The 13,352-nt window shown below is 42.6% G+C and overlaps 1 long non-coding RNA gene across 1 annotated transcript in view; it reads left to right on the top strand.

The window, feature by feature from the left end:
- LOC116069081 overlaps positions 1 to 13,352 on the top strand; it is a 74,590-nt gene that overhangs the window by 8,251 nt on the left and 52,987 nt on the right. The window lies entirely within an intron of this gene.

The raw sequence follows: 13,352 nt of genomic DNA, 5'->3' as shown, positions 1-13,352 counted from the left end.
TGCCCTTGCTAAATCTGACTGGAGCCTGCCCTTCCTGTGATCCTGGTTGTGCCAGAACTCCTCAGAGTTAAGCTGTCTCTGTGATCCTGTGATTCTGGGATCCTGGGCTTGTTAGAGCACCTGGGAGTGGGGCTTCCTCTGTGTTTTGTGGGACTGGCTGCAGAGCTTGCGCCCAAGGTCTGCTCAGGACACCAGCCCAGAGAGACCGGAGTCACTGGGCTGGCGGAGTTCCTGTGTGCCTGGTCCCGCTGGTCCCAGTTACTCTCAGTGTTGGGACAGATGTTGGTTCCTCCTCACCTCTGGTGGGTCACTGATTTTTCAATAATTTTGTTATTGCATCTCTTTGCTTTTTTTCATATGTTTATAGCTAGTGATTTACTGAGCCATATATATATGTGTGTGTGTGTATATACATATATACATACATATATATACATATATACACATATATGTATTATACACACACATATATATTGACATATACATATGTGTGATATATATATATATGTATATATATATATATCAGACATGGCTGCCCAACCTGTAATCTAAGCATTGTTGGGGAAAGTCAAGAAGATAGCTGGGGCTTGCTGGCAAAAACCACCTTCTTAAGTGCTGGTAAAATATCACGAGAAATAAACTCACATGAATGCAAGCTGTGCACAGACATAAGACATACTCTCAGGTTAAAACACCCAAATGCATAAAATAAATTTTTACAAATTATTTTTTTTAAAAAACTTCACTGTGTTAGGAAGGCAAGGGCAAGGATGTTGGCAGGAACCGGTTAGCTGAGCGATCCACACGGATGGCCTTCCTTGTCAGTCTCCTTCCTTCATTAACTGGCCTTTCGCAACTGGTTTACAAAGCGACATGCAGCAAAGGTATTTTCTTGAAGACAAGCTAGGGTAAAAAGGTCACCATTGCAGGGGCTTAGAGAAGAAGGAACCAAGGCCGACTGGGCTATCTGGAAGCTAATTTAGGTTGCTGGAGAAAAAAGTAAATTAAGACAGAGGAATTGACTTCAACCGTTTGTCTGACCTGAGAAGTGACCATCGTGTATGAAGTCATTGTGCCTTTAGAAGAGACTGCATCTGCAGACAGAGCTTGAAAGCACCCTTATTTGCTTTTCAAAACAAGTAGAGGGCTGGGAAATCCTCCCCCTCAAGCTTCGGGAGCTGTTAATTGGCTCCCCAGTAAAATTACAGAAGCAGCCTGCCTGATAATGATTGTAAATGACAGGGACTATCAGGTTTACCCTGTGAGTTTCCCCGGGGGACTTCCAGTGAGTTTAGTCTGAACTTAGCATCAGCTGCGAGGGTTCCTGTCTTCTCAGCGTGCCATGGCTGGACCGATTCTGCTGTCTTTCAAACCTAATTAGCATGAAGGCCTTTCCTCTCTCCTAGCCTCCCTCCCTCAGCCCGGGAGCCCTTGGTTTCCTTCTCTCTCCAGGACTCTTTAGGCATGCAAATCGGAAGCTGAAGAAATGTAACATTTCAGGTCTTTTGTCTCTGTAGCCAGGAAGAAACAATCCTTAAGAGATGTGGTAGGTTATTGCTCTCCTTGGAAAGCATGCACCCATCTCTCTGAACTCCTTTACAGACTGATGGTACTCACCTTGAGTTTATAATTAATTAGGCCATTTTTATCAGTATTTTTAGCACTTTCATACATGTATATAATGGAAGAGATTTTTTAACAATGCTATACACATATAAGGTGTACTTGGATCAGATTCACCCCTGTTGCTCTCTCTGGTCTTTATCCCTCTCCTATTGAACCCCTTCCTTTTTTTCAACTAGTTCCCCCTTGATGTATTCATTTGCCTTAGGGAAGATCTACTAGTTTAATTAGGGGTTCTTGCATGAACATGGGTAGGACACTATTTACAGTAGTTTGAGCAACTTATTAGTGATTACATTATATAAGAAAGTGGATCGCTTCTGGGAACCCATCAAAGGAGGCCAGCAACTGCCAGTAGCTCCTCTGAGAGATGTGGCATCATGAACCCTCCCCCCACCCCCACCCATGTCGACGTGTCCTATTCAGACCACAGCACTTCAAAGTACTTCTTTGGACTCTTGCGATCTTTCTGCCTTCTCTTCTGTGGTAGTCCCTGAAATTTGAAGAGGGTTATATGATGAACCAGCCTGACTCCATCTTAAGACTCATCTTATTACAAGGTCAAAATAAGCCCATTCCTGTTTTCTGTGAAACTTAAGTTGGACAGTGTCTTGATCCACTTTCTAGAGTTTGACATGTCCGTACCCTATACTCTGACCTCCACCCTTATTAGATGTTCTGCCAAACAATTTTGAGATGTTCTGCCAAGTTACTACATAACCAAAAACCCTTGAAAACCCCTAGCCTTGCAATTTGGGGGCTAATATAAACCCCACCTTCTGTGCTTGATGTTTTTCTTTCAGACATCACAGTCTTAGTTAAGGTTCCTATGGCTGTGATAAAACACCATGACCAAAAGCAACTTGGACAGGAAAGAGTTAATTTGGCTTGCACTTCTACTTCACTGTTCAAATCAGGACATGGACACAAACAGGGCAGGAACCTGGAGATAGGGGCTGAGGAAGAGGCCATGAAGGGGGGCTGCTTGCTGATTTGCTTCTCATGGCTTGCTCAGTCTGCTTTTCTTATAGAAACCAAAACCACCAACCCAAGCATGACACCACCCACAATGGGCTGGGCTGAGCCCTCCCCCATCAATCACTAATAAAGAAAATGCTCTACAGCTGGATCCTATAGAGGTGTTTTTTTTTTTTTCTTTCCTCAATTGAGGTTCCCTCCTTTCAAATAACTCTAGTTTTTATCAAGTTGACATAAGACTAGCCACACCCACCTTAGAGAGACAGCCCTGTCTGACAGAAAATAAAGCTTGCTTAACTCGACAATAAGAAGTTGAATAATGCTCTTTACTCTTCTTTGGTGAGGTTAACATTTGGAGGCCGCAGCACGATTTAGATCACCCACCTACATTTTGAAGCCAGACTTTCACTCCAGGACTCTGGTGACAGAATCCTGCCTCCGGAGGTGTGTACCCTGAAGATGTTCCAATGCTCCCAGACATGCTTTCAGCTTGGTAGATTGTTGGAGTAAACTTCCACACTAAATATAACCAGCAAGCACTTGTCTGAGGAGGCCTCCATCAATAAGGCATAGTAAGGTATCTCATTCTATGAAATCTGTTCCTTGTGGGATTCCTTCTGGGTGCGGAGAGGTAACAAGTGAAGTACATGAACTCCTGTCCAGGGCACTAGTGAGACGTCACACCACCCACCTGGCTTTTTGGCTCCTGGTTCTTGGTCTCTGTGTTTCATTCTGTGTTGCATTTGTCTCCTGCCCAGGGCACTAGAGAAAAGTCACTCTACCTGCCTGGTTCTTGGACCCTGGAAGCCGAGATGGAAATTGGTCAAGCCCAGTTAAATGTATGAATGAGGTAGCCACACATGCTTGATTTTGACCAGTCCCTTCTAACTGGTTGAACATTCTGTGTTCTGTGTTTAGTGTTTGATTTCATTTTGTTGTCTCTGTCCTTTTAAATCCTTGGCTCACCAGCTACCTGCTACCACAGTCACCTACCCCAGAGAAAAACAAAAACAAAACAAAAGAAAACAAAGCAAAAAAACCTGTGGGGTGGGGCAGGGGTGGGGCAGTGAGCCAATCCAGTGTAGGAAGACGGAGCATCCAACCAGTGCAAAGGCAGCTTTGGATGCTTGCCATGTCTGCTTTGATAACCGGAGCTCAGGATTTTTGTCTCCAAGCCTTCTCTGTACTCAGGTTGCTCCATATGGATAATACTGAAACACTGTTTTATTCTGTTCTATCTTATTAAAAGCTGGCTCTAGAATTAGATATGGCTTCTCCCACCTCTAGATTCAAGCTTAAAAGAAAAATGTTGCCCTATGCCAGGGAAGCCACCTAATTTTGTTTCCCTCTGTCAAAAAAAGTAGCTCCTAGCCGAAAGTCCTCTTCCCAGCCTTTGTAGAGGACAAGGAGCAACATATTCTCTTCTGGAACTGCTTTTCAGCTGAAATTAGGATGATGTTGTCAGAGCCAAGGAAGGTTGGAATGTTAATCAAGACAAAAGCCAGGAGAGGATTTAGGCAAAGGGAAATTCATCGAAGGTATCTGGTTCACTTATCCAGCTGAAAAGACCTGAAGCAAAATGTTGTCATGGTTCATGTTAGCTTTCGGCAAGTCCAGGGGTCTCTAGCTTTGTAGGACTACCCGGATCTTGTGTGGCGTAGACTCTAGCTCTGTAGGACTACCCGGGTCTTGTGTGGTGTAGATTGTCTTTGGAACAATTTGTAGTCTGCAGCTGATTCCTGAGTGGTGTCTGTCAGCCAGGTGGAACTCTGTCAGAACAGATAGACTAGGAACTAAAGTTAAAGAAACTTAAAGAAAAGTCTTATATTTGGAACTTTGCTAGCCTTGTTAACAGGCTCCGTATTAAAGAATAAACAGATTTCAAATGTAACTGTTTTTTACTCTTTATTTAAAAGAGCTTGCTTTGGAATGGCTGCTCTCAGTAATCAACCACTTGTGTCTAATGGCAAATAATTGGATAAAATGTTTAAGCTATATATGTTACAAAAGTATAAAAACAACATCTTATATTTTGGAGTCCATTTGATCTGCGACAGGTGGACTCAAGGTGTAACTCCCTGAAGCTTATACAAGTCTTTAAGTTTACAAAAAAGATAAAAGTTTAGGTATGTTAGCATCAGCATTGATTGTAATCTGTATTGAAATCCATATTGTAGAAAAATCATCTAACAGTTGTCTGTAAACAGCTGGAGTAGACTCATGCCTTTGAGTCATAGCAAAAGCTATGGCTTTGGCTTAAAAAAAATGAGCATTCTTTCCTCTGTCCAGAGGCTGGGTACATATAGATTGGGCAGAGCTGTCTTCCACACGATGAGAAGCATGACAAGAAGTACATTTAAACCTATACTTAGATGATAACCAAAGAAAATTTAAAATATTGAGCTTGTAACTAATAATAGTAGTCAGTGTTTTACCAGCTTATCAGAACTCCATTGATCAATGTTAAAACCTTGAACTTTTGAGATCTTATTATTTCAGGGAGGAAATCTGAACCATTTTTATTTTACATTATTTTATACCTCTATAACTTGAATTTGTATATCTTAAATAATTTCTTAGACCCTTATAACTTACTTAAGCATTTAAATCCTCAGATGTTTATAACTTGCATGCATTTTTTCTATTCCATCAATTTTCCTGTAAATGTAATAATTTCATTTTTCTTTTCAGTTAGATAACATTTCTCTCTTTTTTTTTGATATTTTCTTTATTTACATGTAAATTTCTCCATTCCCAGTTTCCCCTCCTAAAAACAAAGAAACAAACAAAAACAACAAAAACAAACCCCTGTTGCCTCCCCCCTCCCCATGCCTGCCACCCCGCCCTCTCCCACTTTCTGGCCCTGGCATTCCCTTACACTGGGGCACAAAACCTTCACAGGGCCAAGGTCCTCTCCCCCTATTGATGATCGAATTTGCAATCCTCTACTATACACATGCTGCCTGAACAATCAGACCCCTCCATGTGCAGTCCTTGGTTGGTGGTTGAGACCATGGGAGCTCTGAGAGTACTAGTTAGTTCATATTGTTGTTCGTCCTAAGGGGCTGCAAACCCCTCAGCTCCATTGGTCCTTTCTCTAACTCCTTCACTGAGGAACCTGTACTCAGTTCGATGGATGGCTGTGAGCCTCTACATCTGTGTTAGTCAGGTACCGTCAGAGCCTCTCAGGAGATAGCTATATTTAGGCTGGCTTGCCCTTCCTTCAGTCTCTGCTCCATAGTTAATCTCTGCAACTCCTTCCGTGGGTATTTGGTTCCCCCTAGATAACATTTCTTTGTGTATATGTATCACCTATTAATTTGATTTTTCCAGCAGTTTCAGAGTTTTGAGTCTTGTATTAAGATTCTTGATTCATTTAGAGTTGATTTGAGAGGCTGGGTGAAAATTAAGTATTTAATTGCATAATTTTACATATAGATATCCAGTTTTCTCAGCACCATTTGTTGACAATACTATCCTTTCTCCAGAGTGTGTGTGTGTGTGTGTGTGTGTGTGTGTGTGTGTGTGTTTACAATGCTGTCCTTTCTCCAGGATACATTTTTTTTTTTTTTTTTTACATCTTTGCCAAATGTCTGGTGGTCACAGTTGCAAAGACTTTTTATGTATGAGTCTTTTAATCTGTTCCATTGATCCATGTGTCTGGTTTTAGGCAAGAACCATGTTTTTATTATGATGGCTCTGTAGCAAAACTTGAAATCTGGTATACTAATGCTTCCAGAAGTACACTTTTTGCTGTTGAATGCTTTGGCTACCTGTGCTCTTTTGTGCTTCCGCATGAATCTTACAATTGTCTTTATTATTTCCTTGAAGAATGGCATGTGCATTCTTATTGGGGTTTCTTGGAATCTGCAGATTGTGTTTGCTAAGACGGTTATTTTCACAATACTAATTCCTCAGTTGCATAAACATGAGAAGTTTTTCCATTTTATAGTGACCTCCTCAGTGCCTCTCATTGGTGTTTTAAATGTTTTGTTGTAAGTCTTTCACTTCTGGGTTTTGATTGTTCTAAGCTCAGTTAGGCTTCTGTAAGTGATATTGCTGCGCTGATTTCTTTCTTGGCATGCTCATTATGTTTTATCATTTTTGCAAAAAGTCTACTGATTTCTGTGTGGTAATTTGTATATGGTGGAGTCCTGATGGAGATCTATACTCCCTAAATTGGAGCAATCATTCATGCAAAGGATTCTTTATTTGTCACATCAAAATGTTACTGGTCTAGGGCCAGTGAGGAGCTCAGTCTATAAAGGTTTGCTACACTGGCCTGAGGATCTGGGGTCCATCTTCAGTACCCTTGTAAAGTGGAACTACTGGACTCATTCCACAAAATTGTCCTCTGACCTCTGCAAGTACAGTATGGTCTACATGCACATGTGCACAGACAAACATACACACAATTTTTTTTTAGTTAAAAATCTTACTGGTCAGGCTGACAAGATGACTCAGAAGTTAAAAGCACTGACTGTTCTCCAAAGGTCCTGAGTTCAATTCCCAGCAACCACATGGTGGCTCATAACCATCTGTTATGGGGTCTGATGCCCTCCTCTGGTGTGTCTGAAGACAGCTACAGTAAACTCTCATACATTAAATAGATAAATAAATAAATAAATAAATAAATAAAGTTACTGGTCTGTAAATATATTTTCCTCATTGAATACTTACTAAGTTTTAAGCCACTAACATATACAGTAAAAACTTGGATACTACATTGCACGTGATATAAACTTGTGGGTCCAACTTATCACTCTAGGTATTTTAGTGTAGTGTATATATATATGTATACACACACACACACACACACACACACATATATATATATATATATATATATATAATCTATTTGTTTTATTTATGTGTGAGTACACTGTCACTGTCTTCAGACACACCAGAAGAGGGCATTGAATCCCATTACAGATGGTTGTGAGCCATCATGTGGTTGCTGGGAGTTGAAATCAAGACCTCTGGAAGAGCAGTCAGTGCTCTTAATTGCTGAGCCATCTCTCCAGCCCTTAGCTGGACTCTTAAGCAAAGATAAATGTTCTTGCTTTCAATGAAAAGATTCCTTTACTCTTTCCAGATGGGAGAGTCCTTCTACTCAATGGCTAATTTGGGTCTTGGTTCTCATCTACATATGATAGTTACTACAAACAGTTCACCAGTGCCATCCACTGTCTCTGGGTGTGATAGTTTTGCTTCTAGCAAGGAGTTTCCATCATTTTTAATACTGTTCTTTATAAAGTCTTAGAGTTTTCTTAGCATCCCGGTGTGTTTGTAGAGAGAAGAATTCAGCGTTGTAATGCTGAAGCAGGAAGTGGCAGAGCCATCTCTGGGAACTCAACTCCTATTGCACATTCTGGTACTTAAAGTGTTCAGGAGCTCTTTCTTCATTGCAGTTACACTAAACTGAGACCAGTTTCTCAGAGTCTGTCATGGAACCAGTTGTTTGGATATATGTTTGCATAGGATAGGATCTCAGTACGTAGCTCAAGCTAGCTTGGAACTCACTATCAAGCCCAGTCTGGCCCTGAACTTACCATGATCCTCCTGCCTCAGTCTCAAAGCATCACAGCTGAGCCCATTATGTACATGAAATTAACACCAGAGCCTGGGTGGGCTGGCAAACACCTTTAGTCCCAGCACTCGGGGACAGAGGCAAGTAGATCTCTGTAAGGTCAAAATTGCTCTGGTATATATATTAAGTTCCAGACCAGCCAAGGCTACATAAATTAATTAAATTTTAAGAAAATAAAAAATAAACACTTGAGATTCCATAACAAGCAGCTAACAAAGAAAAAGAGGAGGAGAAGGAAGAAGAAGGGAGGAGGAGGACGAGAAGGACAAGGAAGAAGAGGACAAGGAGAAGATGTGAAATGAAGATGACCTAAATAAACTTCTAAATAATTGAGGGAGAGAGAGAGAGAGAGGGAGAGAGAGAGAGAGGGAGAGAGGTTGAGATTCCCTGGTCCCTGCCAATGTTCTTTGTAATTACTCATACTCCCACAAAGTCAACTCCATCACAACCGAAGCTTAACTAACAAAAAATGTTTTCTTCATATGAATTTATTTAAATCAACATTTCTGTTTTGTTTCTTTTATTTGCACATTTGGAAACATAGGTCTAGGGTCAAACAAGCCAAGTTTGAATATCATTTTAATCATTTACTAAATACTTGTGAGAAAAAAAAATATTTACACCAAAATTTATTCACCTGCAATTCAAACGTAACTGGTGTTTTCTGTGTGACATAGTTTCTTGTAAGCTGCACAATAATACAAAGTCATTAAAGATGTCAGTGATGAAGGGATATCATAACCACTAATACAAAACAACTTAGGGAGCCACGACCGGCTTTCTTCGCTCTGTGTGTTGCATCAATGATGCAAGGAGGCTGTGGTACCAAGCTCGTCACGGTAAGATCGACTCGGGGCCTAAGTGGTTCGCAGGTATGCTGAGCTTTCCTTGTTAGGCTAGCAGGGAGATTCCAGGTGGAAATGACTTCACCGAAGCCGACATCCGTGGAGTGGTGGACTGGTTTACTTTGGAACATGAAATAGGGGGAAAGTCTTAATGCTTCCATGTGAGTATCACTGTTCCTGAGCCAGGGGTTTGGAAGGCTGCCTACTTCAACTCACCAGATTCTATCCAGACACTCCTTGCTAATACACCATAAGATCCATGTTATTAAATACTTGCTATGTCTCTGCCATGTACATGGGTCTAATTCATAGTAAAAGTAGTTTCAATTCCAACCACTATCTAGCCATGGGGATGACACTTCTCTTTTTTTAAATCTCATTTCTTTTATTCTTTGAGAAATTCATATGTGTGTACCATGAAATATGACCATATCCACTGGTTTGATCTCTCTCTCTCTCTCTCTCTCTCTCTCTCTCTCTCTCTCACACACACACACACACACACACACCCCTCAACTTCATGACCTCTTTGTTTCTTTTCTAATAACCTACCAAGTCCACTTAGTACTGCTTAGATATACATAGAAAGCATATATGGGCATCTTCCAATGGTCACACAGCCAAATAACGATTCTCTCTCCCAGAAGCTGCCTGTTCCCAGCAGCCCCCAGACAGGAAGAGGGATCTGTGAGTTTCTCTCAAGTGGATGGTGGATTTCGACTGGCTTAATCCTGTGTAGGTGTTGTGCAGGTAACTACCGCTGGTGTCAGCTCATGAGGGCAGCAGCCAAGCCATGTCTCGGAGACCTGCTACCCCTTCCAAGATGTTCCCTGAGCCTCGGTTGTTGGGGAGAGGAGCATTGGTACAGATGGCCCATTCAGTTCTAAGCACTCATGGTCATTTCTTCTCAGCACTTGACCAGGTCTCAGTTCTAAGCACTGACCGTCATTTCTTCTCGGCACTTGACCAGGTCTCAGTCTCTATTCTCCCCGGCTGAGAGCTGCTCAGGCCTACGTGTGGAAGGCTTCTTTAATGTTCCTTCAACTACCCCATCTTCTGCTCAAGGAGACCAGAGAAATGGGCTTTCCTCCTATCATAGCAGATCCAGTAGAGTAAGATTAAATGTTTGGCTCCTGCAAAACAACATGTGCTTACTTTTCTGGTCAGCTGCTAAGCAAATGTGGCATGCTTCCACTTTTCAAAATCAGTGAGCAGAGGTTTCTTCCAAAGGATGGACTGATGAGTGGGGAGATGCTGGCATTCTTTCCCCCTGCGCCAGGTTATGTCTTGGTGCATCTCTGATGATGGTCGTTCTATACTTGTAATTTTATTTATCTGTCGTCTGGGGTGAAGAAACGTCGCGTTGTTTGTGGAAGATTGTGCTAAGAGAAACAGCATAGAACATAAGCTTCCAGAGGGCAGCCTAGGTCCACTGGCTAGCCCCTTGTGAGAAAATGCAAAGATGAACTCCAAGATGCTCAAGCTGGAGGGGTGGCTACAGGCCATGGCCGACGTAATGATGTCGTTTTGCTGAGTCAGCAGGGGAAATGCTTTGGTCTTCCGTGGTTTCTAATTAATAGTAAAGCTCTCTGGCATACTTGAAGAGGTTCTAGATTGGGAAGTAAGAGACTGGCTTTTCTCCCAGCTCCTGTGACAATTTCTAACCTTAGCTATGACATCTCTCTTCTCTGGGCCTTTTGGTGTTCATTCTATTAATAAGACAGAACTCATGTTGTCCTCTGGAGTAGCTGATCTTAGGCTCCTGGTTTTTCTCCTCGTAATATACGCTACACTGATGATTCAATCCCGACAGTAATGCATGCTTAGCAAGCTGTGATACATGATGAGAGGTCACTCACTGATGGAGCTCTTGCCTCCTGTGTACAAGGGCAGGCTTATTAATTGGGGGAGGGGGTTGCAAACTTCTGTCATATTAGCAGAAGAAGTTAATGGCAGAGTTGTCTCCCTGAAGTGTGTGCACTCATATACATACACTATTCCAGATATCTCCAACCCCATTTTAGATGTGAAACCTGTGCCAGATTTCACATTTGAATGTACATCCTGCTAAAAGAACAAGGGCATTGTCAACAAAGCAAATGTAAGTATAATACTAATATATCTTTTTTTTCAAAGTACACTGTAGCTGTCTTTTTATCACGGGTGGTTGTGAGCCACCATGTGGTTGCTGGGATTTGAACTCAGGACTTTCAGAAGACCAGTCCGTACTCTTACCCACTGAGCCATCTCACCGGCCCATCTTTTTAAAAAAAAAAAAAAAATCACCCACAGCCTGAGCCTATGTGGAAAAACTTTGTAGGAAAGCAGGACACCTTAACCAGATACTAGTTCACAGTGGATGTCAATGGACGTGAACCAGATGCTAGTTCACACTGGATGTCAATAGACGTGAGTTAACAGATGCCCATGATGGACCCTGAGCTGAGTAACCCCTCGCCGCTTTCACCCATCTCTTCATCACTGCTGTCTGCAGACGACCCCTCTTCTCTTCTGCCCATTGCTCTTCACCCATGATCAGCCTCTGTACAGTGACCAGTCGTCTCATTCTCATCGCATCATCCGCTGTGACCTGTGTTCTCTTCTAAATTCTACTTACCATGACCCCCACATTTCCTTTAAAGTAAACGTGGATCGCTTCCTAACTGGACTCTTCCAAACATAAGCTGCATAATCATCCAAAAGCCATATCCCACAGGTTTCTCACAGGCACTGGGGACAGAGGTTAGAGTTCACATGGGCAAGGTAGAGGACTACTTACATCAGAGTCATTTATGGTTTTTTTTTTTTAAGATTTATTTTATTTATAGCTGTACAGATGGCCGTGAGCTATCATGTGTGTGGCTGCTGGGAATTGAACTCAAGACCTCTGCAGCCTTGCTTGCTCCAGCCCTGCTCGCTCACTCCTGTGTAATTCACTGTAGCTGTCTTCAGACGAACCAGAAGAGGGTGTCAGATCTCATTACAGGTGGTTGTGAGCCACCATGTGGTTGTTGGGATCCGAACTCAGGACCTTCAGAAGAGCAATCAGTGCTCTTACCCGCTGAGCCATCTCGCCAGCCCCCTCATTCATGTTTCCTAGTGCTGATCTGTTAACACCGTTCTTGCCCCCACCGTAGTTGAGATCAGCTGTTTTTATTTTAATATATTTTATTTATTTTGGCATGTGTGTACATGTGTATGTGCTGTGTACCACACAAGGAGGCAGGAGGACAACTGTGAGAGGAGATAATTCTTCCCTTCCACCATGTGGGACCCAGGGATCAAATCTACGTGATCAGACTTAGCAGCAAGTACCTTTTCCCACACAACCATTTCATCAATCTTTAGAGTGAATTTTTGTTTGTTTGTTTTGTTTTGTTTTTGTTTTTGTTTTTGTTTTTCAACACAGGGTTTCTCTGTGTAGCCCTGGCTGTCCTAGAACTCGCTCTGTAGACCAGGCTGGCCTAGAACTCAGAAATTCTCCTGTCTCTGCCTCCCAAGTGCTGGGATTAAAGGCGTGTGCCACCACTGCCCAGCTTTTAAAAAGCCATTCAACCCTCTCTATTACATCAGTATCATCTACAGATCTCCATGTTTATTTAGGTGTTCTGCACTTGGGCAATGTTTTCTTTCCGACTCAAACTACATCACTGCTGTTCATTCCGACAGCATCCACGTGGTCTACAACTGTTCTATCTTACTCCCTTACTCTGAGTGCTTCCTCTCTAACTTCACCAGGATATCCAGTCCTTGCGCTTAGACTTTAGAGTCTGCCATTGCTTCATGTATCCATGACAACCCTGCTTCCATACCCAGCAGTCAATCTGAATCTTTATCTCTTCTCAATTCTGTATCCTTCCTCCATCTCTCTCTGCACTGTATCCCTCCCCCATCTCTCTCTGCACTGTATCCCTCCTCCATCACTCTCTGCACTGTACCCCTCCTCCATCTCTCTCTGCACTGTACCCCTCCTCCATCACTCTCTGCACTGTGTCCCTCCTCCATCTCTCTGCACTGTATCCCTCCTCCATCTCTCTCTGCACTGTATCCCTCCTCCATCTCTCTCTGCACTGTGTCCCTCCTCCATCTCTCTGCACTGTATCCCTCCTCCATCTCTCTCTGCACTGTGTCCCTCCTCCATCTCTCTCTGCACTGTGTCTCTCCTCCATCTCTCTGCACTGTATCCCTCCTCCATCTCTCTCTGCACTGTGTCCCTCCTCCATCTCTCTGCACTGTATCCCTCCTCTATCTCTGCACTGTGTCCCTCCTCCATCTCTCTGCACTGTATCCCTCCTCCATCTCTCTCTGCACTGTGT

The sequence above is a fragment of the Mastomys coucha genome, unplaced genomic scaffold, assembly GCF_008632895.1.
Source record: "Mastomys coucha isolate ucsf_1 unplaced genomic scaffold, UCSF_Mcou_1 pScaffold22, whole genome shotgun sequence".
Lineage (NCBI taxonomy): Eukaryota > Metazoa > Chordata > Mammalia > Rodentia > Muridae > Mastomys > Mastomys coucha.
The sequence above is the reverse complement of the archived record's forward strand: the minus strand, read 5'-3'. Positions and strand labels throughout refer to the sequence as shown.